Below are 15,473 nucleotides of genomic sequence, written 5' to 3' on the forward strand. Positions count from 1 at the left end.
ATAAGGTCGGATCCCTCGAATTCCCACAAGTGGTAAGAATGGACATTTTCTTCCCTTAACCACAACTTCACAGGACACGAAGTAGTGAAACATCCATTGAACGCTTTTTTCCTTTAGTTTGGAAAAGGTTAATGTCCAACTTTGTCTATTTTGTTCTCCGAAGTTTGGACAAATGTCCAAAAGACCATCCTTTTCGACCGGCATACTTAAGTGTTGTTCTCCTCTAACCTTAATCATGTGTTTGAGGATCCATCATTGCAAGAGTAAGTTATAGCCTTAGAAGTATTTGTAGTGATTCTGGCAGAGGCTCGGGGCTCGATACAAATCGGCCAATATGATTGGGGTTATGTCAAAATATTTGGTTTCTTCTTGTTGGGTTATGCCGTAGAAGATGGCATGGGTGACCGAAATGACTCGGGTGCCTATGACTAATGATCAATCTTTGGGAAAAACCATGTTTCCCATAAAGCAAATGGCGAAAGCTAAAGGTCTGGTGGCCGTCCATTCAGCGTAAGTCTTGAATTCCCCGGGATACTCTACAAATGCATCCAGGCTTCCAAACCTTTTGTACATCTCTCTAAAGGGTATGGTGGGGCCATGGGCCCAATTGGCGTAATTCAAAGAAAGCATTCTACAAATTTGGGAGTAAGTGGGTTTTTCTGGGATTAAAGCATTTTGGTCGGGTTTCTTTCTTCTTTTCAACCCCGAGCCTATGCTAGTCAACACATCCCTAAACTCCTCTAGAGTTGGCGTCATTTCGATGTCATCCCAAATCTGAAAACCATCCTATCTCTATCCCAAAATCCGGTAATCACCTCTATCAATTCCTTGCAACCCATCATAGTCATAATGGATGTCAAATTTCCTAAGTGACATGAAATCCCCTTTTCTCCTCCGAGGACATTTGGCCCCATCAAATCCGCAGCAACTCAGGTGTAGTCAGGACCATATCAAAACTCAAGTGGATCGACATCTACAAAACAGAAACCAAAGTCAATTCCCACCACCCCACCCCACCCCCCCCCATCCCCCACTAGGCAATGGTTTCATTTATAGGCACATTGTTACACCTCGAATTTTCGCACGTTAAAGTCACATCATGAGTTATTCGACGTAAGTTCAAAAAAAAATTATGTTGAGGATAAAAGGGATTGAGTTTATCAATAAAAATGGTTACAAGAGTCTATAAATAATATTAGTAAGTGGCGGAAGATTTGGAGGGTGAATGAATCAAAGAAGCATGAGTTTCGTCAAAAGTCGGCAAGTTGGGAATACGATAACTTGTACTATTGGGTGAGATTAGGAGTGCTCCACAAGCTAAGAAAGTAATTATATGAATTATTTGAATTGTATAATGCTCTCTTGTTAAGTTTGGAAGTCAACCAAGTTGTAATACGAAAGTCGACAAAGGGCGTCGCAAGTTAAGTTTGTAAATTTTATTGAAATTTGGGTCAGATGTCTCGGAGATTTTCTCTCAATCTACTTGGAGTTACAGGGTGATCCACCTACCAAATTGAAGGGCTACGAGTCTAGTTTCTAGAGCTTTTTACCGTTCATCGATAAAACATTGGAATAGAGAGATATTCGCATTTCCGTCCAGGGACATAAACTGTCGCGGGAACAGTGCTCTAGGTCCGTGGCAGCTTATTCCTTTTTATATAAAAGACCCACAAATCAGATTGGAACCTCATTTCTCTTCAAAGAACAAACCCTAAACACTCCCTAAACTCTCTCAAACATTTCTCCATCAATCATAAGCAAATCCAAAGGCTAATCAAGTAACTTTAACGTAAGGAATCACGTGGTAATCGTAGAATCGTCGTTTTATCGTTGTTTCGCTTTTTGGAAGAAATCTTCAACTTGAAGTAATCTTTTTTTTGGGGTGATTCTTGAAATTTAAGGTATGTTATACCCTTCTCATGGTCCTCTTAAGCTTCTACAAATATTTAACCTAGAAATTGGAGGAGAAATCCCATAGGACAAGTCCTTATTAACTCTAAGGAACTCTTATAGAGGAACTTGGTTATTTGGGGCTGTTTCTTGTGGTTTGAATGTATTATTTGGACCTATGAAGTTATGTATGGATTGATAAGGAAGAGTAGGAGTAAAAGAGAATAAAAATGGTAGTCTTGAATGAAGAAATCAACTACAAATGATCCTACCAACTTACGCCCGCAAGTTGTTCGATGAAATGCCTCAATGAGTATTTCCATAAGCTATCAACTTGGAATTGATCCCATATTGGTCGTATGATGTAGGTGATCATTCGTAAGGCATTCAAGGACTCGGGAAACATATATAACTCCATCGACGAGGTATGTAGGGCTTTTTATTCTCCTTGTGGCATGACTAGATTTCAAATGACCTTTCATTGAAAAATTTGTTCCGTTAACTTGGATTGATCGCGTTCCATGATAATTGAGCTGACACATACTTCATCTATGACTTGTATCAAATTATGTTCCACATCTCCTTTTGGCTATCAATTAAAAGACTTTCCGTTCAACTTGTGTCGATTATGTCCCAAAATGGTTAAACTTACCCTTTTCTCATGAAGAGCTTGTATTGAAGTACCTTTCACATTTCGTATCCCTCTTGTTTATCGAATGAAGAATGATATTAGTTACTGTACTCTTCACACCAAAGTTGAGTTGATTGTACTTCCTTTAATTGAGTTAATCCTTATCTTCTTGTCTATTGCTCCAAGGTGACGAACCTCTCGTTGGCACACTCTTTCCGATAAAAGTTGTGTCGATCATATTTCATAAGAGTTTGGCTAACTTTGGCTTTGTGAATAATTCATAACAAGATGTTTCCTTGTACTTTTACTTCTTTGGCCTAATGATCAAATAATGATAAGCGTAGCGACAATAATGATAGTTAGAGGATAATGACGATAGGTCACTCCGACTCTTTCCATGATATTTCTTCTGAGGTCAGTCTTTCATTGCACTTATATATATATATATATGTATTTATTTTCATTACCGAGCCGCACTATAGTCGGCTGAGTAGGCACTTATATGTGCACCTAGACATATTTCTTTCTTTACCGAGCCGTGTTGTAAGCGGTTGGGTAGAGCACGTATAAATCGCATGCCACCGATCATGTATTAAGATGATGATATGATGATGAGCTCACCCCCACAGAGGGATTTATTATTGTTATATGATATGATATATGCCTCCACAGTGAGGAATGATTTTGCGGGCATGCATTTACATTTATGTCATGATTATGGTTGCCCTCAGTGGCCTCGTTCAGAGTTTCAGGTTGTCTCTACATCTCTTCCCAAGTTATCTATATCTCTTATGCTTATGTTATGTTTATTCTTACCGCCTTACATACTCGGTACATCTTTCGTACTGACGCATTTTATGCGCTGTGATCATGCCCACAGGTACGGTAGATGGATTGCTGTACCTTTCTCATTAGGATACCAAAGTTCAGCAGGGATATTCACACTCCATCTCCGGAGTTGCTGGTCAGAGTCATTAAATAGGATGCATGCACATATATAGAGAGAGTATAGCTATGGGTACGTCGGTGCCACTGTCCCGACCAGTTGATGTATATTAGTGCTCTTAGAGGCTTACAGACTATCAATCAGTGTACAGGGATTGTGTTTGGCCTTGTCGGCCTTCTAACTAGTTGTCTTTCTTGGTTGTGGCCTTGTTGGCCCTTGTAATGCATATATGTGTTATTGGGCCTTTTCTGCTTGCAGGTTGTTATGATAAACTTCTTACTATTGTTATTCAGCGGCCTCGTCAGCCTATGATTCACGTTACAGAGTTCAGATATCACAGTTGGTTCACTCGGCCCTTCGGGTGCCGGGTGCCGGCCACACCCTAAGGTTGGGGTGTGATACACATTACATGTTTTCAAATAGCACATAATATGAGATGCAGTGTTTTTCGACTTATAGACCGTACTTGACACGGGGTAGTCTTCCTATCGGGTTTGGATACGTCTAAAATATCCAAACCACCCAGTCTACTTCATATTTGGATTTGGTTTAGCTCTAACCTAGGCATATGCAAGAGTGGATTTTTCGAACTGACCTTGGACCCGAGCGGACTACTCGGGGTGAACCGTTGGGTGACCGCATACCAACTTAACATTCAACGTGTTCCAAAGAAGGGGTATTTCAGTTTTTTTTTTTTAGAGAAGGCAAGACTGCGATCCCGTGTGCCCCCTTTGAAACCATGTTTTTTTTCAAGAGTGGCGGAGTTTATGATATGAAATGAATGACAGTTATAATTGTGGAATTTAAATACATAAACAATTAGGTACAGTTGAAATCACATTATATTGAAACCCTTATTGTTAGAACCTAAAAAATCTTCAGTAGAGCCGTCATCCGTTACGGTTCGCTTTTACGCGGGTTACGGCATAAAAGTTACTATGAGGTTGTTGGTGCTCTAATTGGATTTTAGTATTTTAGAGTCGCCACCTAATTTCTTAAAGGAAATTAGGAAAAATCGGACAAAAGACTTTTCAAGCGAAAGAGAAACCTTTTTGGCACCAAAGTTCGAGATAAGGGTTCTGGTGATCCCCTAGGGAAGGTTTTACGCACCCTAGTATAAAAGATCCGTAGAATACGGTTGACCTACGAGCTTCAATGTGTGATTAATGTATTTATTTGCTAAAATGTTTAACTTTCCGCAAAAAACTGTCATTTCATTTTTATCATATACTCAAGAAAAAATTTGGAAAAAAGACCCCTTAGAAAAAGGGGTTTTGGGTTTAAAAATCCGCATAAGTGTTCAACTCACTTTATTGCCAGACTAGGACACAAGGGGATTTCTCCCGAGTAGAGTTACTACTATTCTAGTCCTAATAAAATGGGTTTAGTTCTTATGGATTTTGTTATAATACAGGAAAATATGGAGTATATCTCCGTTTATACAGAGATATAAAAAAACTGAGGATTTTATTAAGCCCAATTTAATCCCATTTTGAAGCTCATATAGGCCAATCTCATTCTAGTCCAAAGTCCATCTCAACGTCAAGCTGGTCCGCATGAATTTAGATTTCTGTCCTTAAGGTTTGGGCTTTTGGCCCAAAAGGTTTTATTCCTTCTTTTACTTTTGAAATTGGTCCAAGTTTGAACCATAAAGTCCTTTTAATTTCTTGAAAATATTTCTAAGTCTTTGATCTCTTACTCCAAAAATGGTCCAATTCATAAAAGAATACATCTTTTACAGAAATATAGTCCAGAAAATCATTATTTGCATTTATTTTTAAATCTGTCCAGTACTGAGGCCCAAAAAAAAGTTGTACGTTTTCCATAAAATACTCTCCGCAGTGGGCTTAGGGCCCAAATCATTCTAATTTATTCATAAATTCTGTAAAGGGGCAGAACGCCCAAAATCTACACTTAGCCCATTTTTGAGTTATTTAAAAATAGTCAAAGTGCCGAACCAGTTTTAAATGTTTTCTGAAATTGAGTTAAGTATCAGTTTCATTTAAGAGGAGGCCCAACAACAAATAGAGAGAAAATAGGCCCAAAAATCAAATAAGCTTATAACAGCCAACATTAAAATTTTACACGAGTGATATACCCCTGTATACTGAACATATCAGCTCCTCTATACTTGTGTGTATATAAACTGAATACATCTTATATATCATAGTATATCCATGAGAAGAATTAATCATATAAAGAAAAAGAACAGCAAGACGACACGTTTAGACTTTCCACATTTGATGTTCATTTAGGCTCAAACAAACAGAATCAGAGGAGAAGGGGTGATACCAAACAATATAGATATACATGATATACACAGATTCTTACTTATTTTCAAACACACGAGAGGGTCCCATAGATATAGACTCTTAAGAGGGAACTGACAATCTAGAATAGGGGAATCAAGCCGAGTTAGCTAGAAACTCAAAGCTTTCTTCCCTTTTCCCTTGGTCCTGGGTAAGTCACATTCATAATCATCCACATACTAAGTGCCTACCTCATTAAATTAGACTTTCAATACTCAGACTCATACACTAAACCTCAGACTACACCTAATTCCATTTTTTTCACTCAATACCTAGATTAACAGACTCATATAGAAGCAAACAAACATGCAGTTATCACAGATATGAGGCATGTTTTAACATAGGCATAGACAGATAGACATCAGGCCTTTAGGCATACTTGACTCCCTTTCATTTTGGCATGATCATTTTGAAGACTACTTATGGTTTCTTTTAAAGGAATATAGCAGCAGACACAAATCTTATAGACTCAAACAAATGTCACATAAAGATATGCATTCATCTAGTTCATACATTGTTCTTAAATGAGCACAAACAGACTCAAGCTTAATTAGAAGTGATCCACAACACACAGCTATCATGTTTGTCAATAGGGAACCGCAAATATCATTATGATATTCAACATAGTACTAACCACATATCCAAAGAATATTGAAAATGAGTCTAACATGCTTTTAACCTTATAAGTCATATTCTGAAATTTATAACACCGAAGCTAACAACAAGCTAATCACAGAGGCTTCATAGTTTGAACAGAGTCATTAGGGGAAGCATAAAAAGGTCTAGCTCAACAGGTTCATCTCAATACTATTTTTAAGTAAGGTCACATATAACTATAATCATGCTGTACCAAAATAGGTACTAAGGGCAACAGCATATGCACATAAGTTTCTGACCTGCATCATTACTTTAAAAATGCCAAACTAATCACTTCAAACATGGGATAGTGTTACTTTTAAGGTTTAAAAGGTCATTTTAAAGGTCAAGACAGATTTAGATTCAGTCATAGGGAGCTATAACCACATGTTTTTGACTCAACAAAGGACTTGTCATAAAACACTTAACCACAGAGCAATAGTTTAGGTGATAAATAATCATTGGACGTAATCAAACATGCTTCATAGTCATAACTGGTTTCAACACAGGGTAATATACGCGTATATAACACCTGAGGGGTCATAGGTTTGTACACTCACACACACATGGAACATCCCTAGATACTAAGAATATAATTTATTATGGAGTAACATTACGTTAACGTTCCGTTCATAAGGATCATGCCAAAAAGAAGGAAAGTTAGCCTTAACATACCTCAAGTCGTCCAAGCAATCCAACAACGAGCTTATCACAACTAGAGCGCCAATCCTATAACAAAGAAATACATAGACAACTTAGATGGCGCTAGTATATCGTGTATATCAATGATAACTTGATTCTAAAGTGAAACAGGCAACATTTTCCCTATTTTCTAACCATCAACACACATCCAACTGCCAACAACACAACAACAACCTCAAATAATCCTCTTTAATTCTGCATCACTACTCACACCAAGGCTTTCATCAAAACAGCCCAATATTCACTTTATATACAACTCTTATACACTTTCTTCTTCCTAATACACTAAGTATAACAACCTCAACACATTCTCAATATTAACTATTATCCCAATAACAAGATTTTTGCTCAAAATACACTAACAATCATGGCTCAAGTTAGATTACAACTCAAAATAACATCAAGTTCATGTTTTAACCTTTCCTCCAATTTCTTTCTCTCAAACCCTAGCATAACTATCACATAAACTCATAAACATGGAAATAAAATGAAATATTACGTCAAGAACTCATGAACACTTCAATTCTGAGATCATTTCACTCTACAATTCTGAGATAACTTCACCTTGAAGTATCTTTCAAAGCTATTACAAGAAGGAGAAACAAGCTTTAATAATTCTTCAGAACCCTTTAGCACTTGATTCTCACTTTTAATCCTTGATTTCACTTTGGGTTGATTACATATGTTGGAGAAGTTTCTAGAGGTGTTTGGAGTTTGAGGATATAAGGGGAAATGAGATAAAGATAAGAGAGGTACGAAATATAACATAAAAAAAAAAAATCTGGCACCGACTTAAATTTACGGTCCACTTTTTTCGGACCGAAAAAATTATACAGACCATATAATTGGACCGTAACATCCAATCAGTGGCTCACCCCCCACTATAATTGGGTTATGGTGGGGGTCAATCATATGTACGATCTATAAAATTATACGGTTTGTATACCCAACTGTAAAATACAACTTTTTTTAAACATACTCTCGTCGATTCGATCAACCTCTAATCATCTCAACATATACTAAGCATGGACTTAAGCCCTCATATACTCAATATGAACACATCTAATCTCACATATCCTCAAAAATAACTCCATTTCTGAATCTATAGTTACCAACTCATGAAGAAACTTAACGTACGAAAGTACAGAGTGTAGCATCCTCCCCACCCCCCTTTAGAAACATTCATCCTCGACTGTTAGCACTCTTAGGAGTCTACAGAAATTTTGGCAGAGTCTCCTCGTTAATTACACCACTACCAACCTACCACACAACCCAACAACACAGTACAATGCCACACAAGGCTGCAACAATCAATAACAATAATGGTCCCACACGACCAACAAGTGTAACTGATAAATATTACATACCTGAAGACGATGGCGTCATAGTCTGCATCTGCTCTGGAGCCTAAAACAGGTGTGGATATCTGGACCTAATGTCTTCCTCAGCTTCTCAAGTCATCTACTCAACATTATTGTTCCTCCAAAGTACCTTTACCAATGCCACGTCCTTGGTCCTTAACCTACGGACCGGTCGATATATAATGGAAATGGGAATATCTTCATATGATAGTTGTTCTGTAACCTGAACATCATCAACGGGTACGACTCTGGAAGGATCTCCAATACATTTATGAAGCATAGACACGTGAAAGACCGGGTGTACAGACTCCAAGTCTGAAGGTAGAGCCAACTTGTAAGCCACTTGGCTTACTCGGCGCTTTCCCTACTTACCAAATCTCATAACACCCTTCATTGGTCATACCTTCAGGAATACCCAGTCGTCTATCTAAAATTCCAACTCTTGTCGTCAATTAGCTGCATAAGACTTCTGGTGACTTTGGGCAGCCGATAGCCTTTTCTGAATAAGCTTAACCTTATCAACTGCCTGTTGGATCAAATTTGGTCCTATTAACTTACATTTCCCAACCTTGAGCCATCCGATAGGTGATCTGTATTTTCGTCCATATAAGGCTTCATATGGAGCCATCTGAATGGTGGAGTGGTAACTATTATTATACGCAAACTCGATAAGTGAAAAATGATTATCCCAGCTACCTCCGAAGTATATCACACATGCCCATAACAGATCTTCAAGCGTATGAATCCTATGCTCAACGTATCTGTCTATCTAGGGATTGAAAGTTGTGCTAAAACTCCCCTGTGTCCCTAATCCTTTCAGGAAAGATCTCTAGAAGTTAGTTGTAAACTGTGCACCTCTATCTGAAATAATAGATACCAGAACACCATGAAGTCCCACTATATCCTTAATATATTACTTCGCATAATCCTCAGCAGAATAAGTAGTCCTTTTAGGTAGAAAATGTGCTGACTTTGTAAGCCGATCAGCAATCACCCATATTGAATCAAGCTAACGCTGAGAACGGGGTAAGCCTGTAATGAAATACATATTGATCGCCTCTCGTTTCCAAGTCAGAATCTTATACTCTGTAGCAAACCACCGGGCTTCTGTTGCTCAACTTTAACCTGCTGACAATTAGGGCACTGAGCCACAAACTCAGCTATATCTTTTTTCATCCCGTCCCACCAATAAAATTCCCTGATATCATGACACATTTTTGTCGTCCCTAGATGAATAGAGTAGCAAAAATGATGAGCTTCTCCTATAATCTATTAGCGTAACCCTGAAACATCGGGAACACACAATCTGCCTTGATATCTGAGGACTCCGTCTCTAATACTCTCAAATGGGGATTTCTCCTTCTGAGTAGTTATATCTCTATAATGAACTAGCATGGGATCCTTGTACTGGTGCTCCTTAACTTTGTCTACTAACAATGAGGTTGCTGAATCCTAAATAGTAACTCCTGCATCCCCCGAGTCCAATAATCGAACTCCTGGGCTAGCTAACTGGTGAAGCTCATGAGCTAACTCCCATTTTTCTGTCCGCAAATAAGATAGGCTACCTATGGATCTGCAGCTAAGGGCATCGGCCACTACATTTGCCTACCCTGGATGATACAGAATGTCAACATCATAATCTTTCAACAGCTCTAACCACCGCCTCTGACACAAATTCAATTCCTTCTGCTTGAAGATGTACTGAAGACTCTTACGACCAGTATATATATCAATATAAACACCATATAAGTAATGCCTCCACATCTTCAGCGCATGAATCACTACAGCTAACTTAAATCATAGGGCAAGTAATTCTTCTCATGCTTTCTCAGCTGCCTTGAAGCATAAGCGATAACATTACCGTGCTGCATCAACACACAACTCAATCCAATGCCTGAAGCATCACAAAGAATAACACAACCCTCTGATAACACTGGAAGTGTCAGAACTGGCGTTGAAGTCAATCTGTCCTTGAACTCCTGAAAACTCCACTCACAAGTGTCAGTCCACTGAAACTTAGCCGCCTTCTGAGTCAGCTTCGTCAATGGTGCGGAAAGGGAAGAGAAACCTTTTACAAATCTCCGGTATTAATCTGCCAAGCCCAGAAAACTATGAACCTCTGTCGGTGTCGTGGGTCTAGGCCAATTCTTCACGGCTTCAATCTTCTACGTATCAACCCTGATGCCCTCTTCTGATATAATGTGAAACAGGAAGCCATATAGTTTAACAAAAACTCACATTTAGTAAAATTTGCATACAGCTGTTACGGTTCGCTTTTACACGGGTTAAGGCATAAAAGCTACTACGAGGTTATTGGTGCTCTAATTGAATTTTAGTATTTTAGAGTCGCCACCTAATTTATTAAGGGAAAATTAGGACAAAATCGGGTAAAAGACTTTTCAAGTGAAAGAGAAATCTTTTTAGTACCAAAGTTCGAGGTAAGGGTTCTGGTGATCCCCTAGGGAAGGTTTTAAGCACCCTAGTATAAAAGATCCGTAGAATACGGTTGACCTACGAGCTTCAACGTGTGATTAATGTATTTATTTCCTAAAATGTTTAACTTTCCGCAAAAAACTATCATTTCATTTTTATCATATACTCAAGAAAAAATTTGGCAAAAAGTCCCCTTAGAAAAAGGGATTTTGGGTTTAAAAATCCGCAAAGTGTTTAACTCACTTTATTGCCGGACTAGGACACACCCGGAATTTCTCCCGAGTAGAGTCACTGCTATTCTAATCCTAATAAAATGGGTTCAGTTCTTATGGGTTTTATTATAATACAGAAAACATGGAGTATATCTCCTTTTATACATAGATATAAAAAAACTGAGGGTTTTATTAAGCCCAATTTAATCCCATTTTGAAGCTCATATAGGCCAATCTCATTCTAGTCCAAAGTTCATCTCAACCTCAAGTTGGTCCGCATGAATTTAGATTTTTGTCCTTAAGGTTTGGGCTTTTGGCCCAAAAGGTTTTATTCCTTCTTTTATTTTCGAAAATGGTCCAAGTTTGAACCACAAAGTCCTTTTAATTTCTTGAAAATATTTCTAAGTCTTTGATCTCTTACTCCAAAAATGGTCCAATTCATAAAACAATACATCTTTACCAAAATATAGTCTAGAAAATCATTTTTTCCATTTATTTTTAAATTTGTCCAGTACTGAGGCCCAAAAAAAAGTTGTACGTTTTCCATAAAATACTCTCTGCAGTGGGCTTGAGGCCCAAATCAATCTAATTTATTCATAAATTCCGTAAAGGGGCAGAAGGCCCAAAATCTACACTTAGCCCATTTTTGAGTTATTTAAAAATAGTCAAAGTGCCGAACCAGTTTTAAATGTTTTCTGAAATTGAGGTAAGTATCAGTTTCATGTAAAAATCAAGATTAGCTGAATTTGAAAACTCTTAGGCGACTTCCTAAGATACTAAGTGTCATTTCCTATGTTCTAAGCATACATAGGGGTTCCACTATGTACAAGGGTTGTTTACATATGCAACATATATAAATGCAAGATATATGTGAAGTAAAGAAGAGAAGAAAGTAGATTTCAACTGATGGGCCTACCCAAGCCCATCAGTGCCATTTTCACCCATGACTGGGCCTTCAATATGTTAGATTCCATTTCTCCTCCGTCGGACTCGATCAAAAAAAAGGTTGTTGGGTTTAATGCAAGGCGGCCCGAATGGCCCAGGTTGAATCACATAGCACACAAAGGGGATAAAGATTAGTAAATGTCTAAGCATTTTAGAACTAGAGTATAGACAATTCATATTCAAATAAATTAAAGGCACAAACCAAGCAGGTATATATAACAAGGGAAGTAGAAACAATTTAAAAAAGAAAAAACTTCAGGTCCAAATCAGATGAATAAGGAAGATTCGAGGCCTGGATGGGCTATTGCAGCAAAATCAAAACAAATTGGGCCAAGTACAAATTACACTTAGCACATAAGAGTAGGCCCAACAATAAATAGAGAAAAAACAGGCCCAAAAACCAAATAAACTTACAACAGCCAACATTAAAATTTTACACGAGTGATATACCCCTGTATACTAAACATATCAGCTCCTATATACTTGTGTGTATATAAACCGAATGCATCTTATAGATCAGAGTATATCCATGAGAAGAATTAATCATATAAAGAAAAAGAAATAGCAAGAAGACACGTTTAGACTTTCCACATTTGATGTTCAATTAGGCTCAAACAAACAGAATCAAAGGAGAAGGGGTTATACCAAACAATATAAATATACATGATATACACAAATTCTTACTTATTTTTAAACACACAAAGGGTCCCATAGGACATGGACTCTTAAGAGGGAACCCCAGTAATCTAGAATAGGAGAATCAAACTGAGTTAGCTAGAAACTCAAAGCTTTCTTCCCTTTTCCCTTGGTCTTGGGTAAGTCACACTCATAATCATCCACATACTAAGTGCCTACCTCCTTAACTTAGACTTTCAATACTCAGGCTCATACACTGCGCCTCAGACTACACCTAGTTCCATATTTTATACTTAATACCTAGATTAAAACACTCATATAGAAGCAGACAAACATGCCGTTATCACAAATGTGAGGCATGTTTTAACATAGGCATAGACAGATAGACATCAGGCCTTCAGGCATACTTGACTCCCTTTCATTCTGGCATGATCATTTTGAAGACTACTTATGGTTTCTTTCAAAGGAATATGGTAGCAAACACAAATCTTATAGGCTCAAACAAATGTCACCTAAAGATATGCATTCATCTAGTTCATACAGTGTTCTTAAATGAGCACAAACAAATTCAAGCTTACTCAGAAGTGATCACACAACTATCATGTTTGTCAATAGGGAACCTCAAATATCATTATGAGATTCAACAGAGTACTAATCACATATCCAACGAATGTTGAAAATAGAGAAAATACTCAAAATACCCCCCCAACGTTTGACCAAAATCCCAACTACACACCGAACCTTTGCGTTGGTCCTATTACCCCCCTGGACAATTTTTTTTCAGTATTAAAATGCCTCGTTTTTGCTAATGTGGACAAGAGCGTGACTACACCACTCAGTGGCGCGTTATAGCCTTTAAAAAATAGCATCTGACGTGTTTTAAAATGCCAACTGGACTGCCACATAGATAAATTTAAATTCCCTCCATTTTTACACCCAACGGCTACTTCATCTTCTTCTTCACCCTATTTAATACCCATCTCCATTTTTTTGTCAAAAAAGCAAACAACTCCATAACTTCAACCACTCCAATCGTTACATCTCCAAAAATCAACACCTTAATCGCTCCAATCGTTGTCAACTTAATGTCAAACAAAATCAACAAAATGATAAGCATATGCACAGTAACTGAAAACCCCAGACTACATCATTTTGGAAAAAGAAATCAAACAATATGCACAATATGATAATAAATATGTTGATTACAGTTGGGGAACTATGAAAATTTGTTCTTTATAGTCCAGATTTCAGGTAAGGCGACAAAGCACAAAATCCTAGTATCGTTTTTTTTAAAAAAATATATAAAGAACTAACCTTTACTAGATGAACAATGAGCAGCAACGAAAAATGAACTTTAAATTGTCTTATGTACGTGATAATATGTTGACAAAGATTGGGGTTGAAAATGGTGTTGATCGTGATATTTGGGTTAGGGGTTAGGTTTTGTAAATATGAGAATTGTGGGTGATTTAACTTAGGTAATGGGTGGGTTACGGGTCGGGTTAATAAAAAATGGGGGGAAATTAAAGATGCAGACAAGGGCCAAAGCGCGTGTGGACAAAGTCCTGTTAATAATTAGGGGTTAGCATATTGGACTGCCACATCAGCAAAAAAGGGGCATTTTAGTACTGAAAAAATTATCCAGGGGGGTAATAGGACCAACGCAAAGGTTAGGTGTGTAGTTGGGATTTTGGTTAAACGTTGGGGGGTATTTTGAGTATTTTCTCGTTGAAAATGATTCTAAATGCTTTTAATCTTATAAGTCATATTCTGAGATTTATAACACCAAAGCTAACAACAAGCTAATCACATAGGCTTCATAGTTTGAACAGAGTCATTAAGGGAAGCATACAAAGGTCTGGCTCAATAGGTTTATCTCAACAGGCCACATATACCTATAATCATACAATACCAAAATATGTACTAAGGGCAACAAAGATATGCACATAAGTTTCTGGCCTGGATCATTACTTTAAAAATACCAAACTAATCACTTCAAACATGGGACAGTGTTACTTTTAAGGTTTAAAAGGACATTTTAAAGGTTCAGACAGATTTAGATTCAGTCATAGAGAGTTATAATCACATGCTTTTGACTCAATAAACGACTTGCTATACAACACTTAACCACATAGCAACAGTTTAGGTGATAAATAATCATTGGACTTAATCAAACATGCTTCATAGTCATAACTGGTTTCAACATAGGGTCAGACAAATAGGGATAGACCTTTTAAAATTATGTTTAATATACTACATGTCCATAGCAAGCAGAGGACAATATAGGGGTTCAAGCCAGAGTTCTTGGACTCAAGGAAATCACATGCTCAACCAACTAACACCAAAGCCAAACAATACAGAGTAACAACAAGCTTTTAGACCCTCCTACTCACAGGAAAGCAACAAATAAACTAGTCCACAGAAGCATTTCCAATAGACTACATTGGGCAACATATTTAGACTTCTAGAGCTTTATGTAACACATTAGTGACAGGATCTGAGTGATATTAAATATAGGCAGGCTATCACAGAAGGTTCACATGTATAAACATAGTTATCAGGCATACAACATAGTTCACAAAGTCTTTTTATAACACAAGTAGATCTTAATAGGTACCATACTCAAGAACTAAACTGAAATACTCTTTAAACATGACCAAGTTTACCCAAATGAACACTTAATACCTAAACAAAACCAAATACCTTAATACTAACAGCCCCATTCTCACACTACTTAACCTACATGAACAATAAAAACTTAAAGTTTTAAAC

The sequence above is a fragment of the Lycium ferocissimum genome, chromosome 2 (genome assembly GCF_029784015.1).
Source record: "Lycium ferocissimum isolate CSIRO_LF1 chromosome 2, AGI_CSIRO_Lferr_CH_V1, whole genome shotgun sequence".
NCBI classification, from domain to species: Eukaryota; Viridiplantae; Streptophyta; class Magnoliopsida; order Solanales; family Solanaceae; genus Lycium; species Lycium ferocissimum.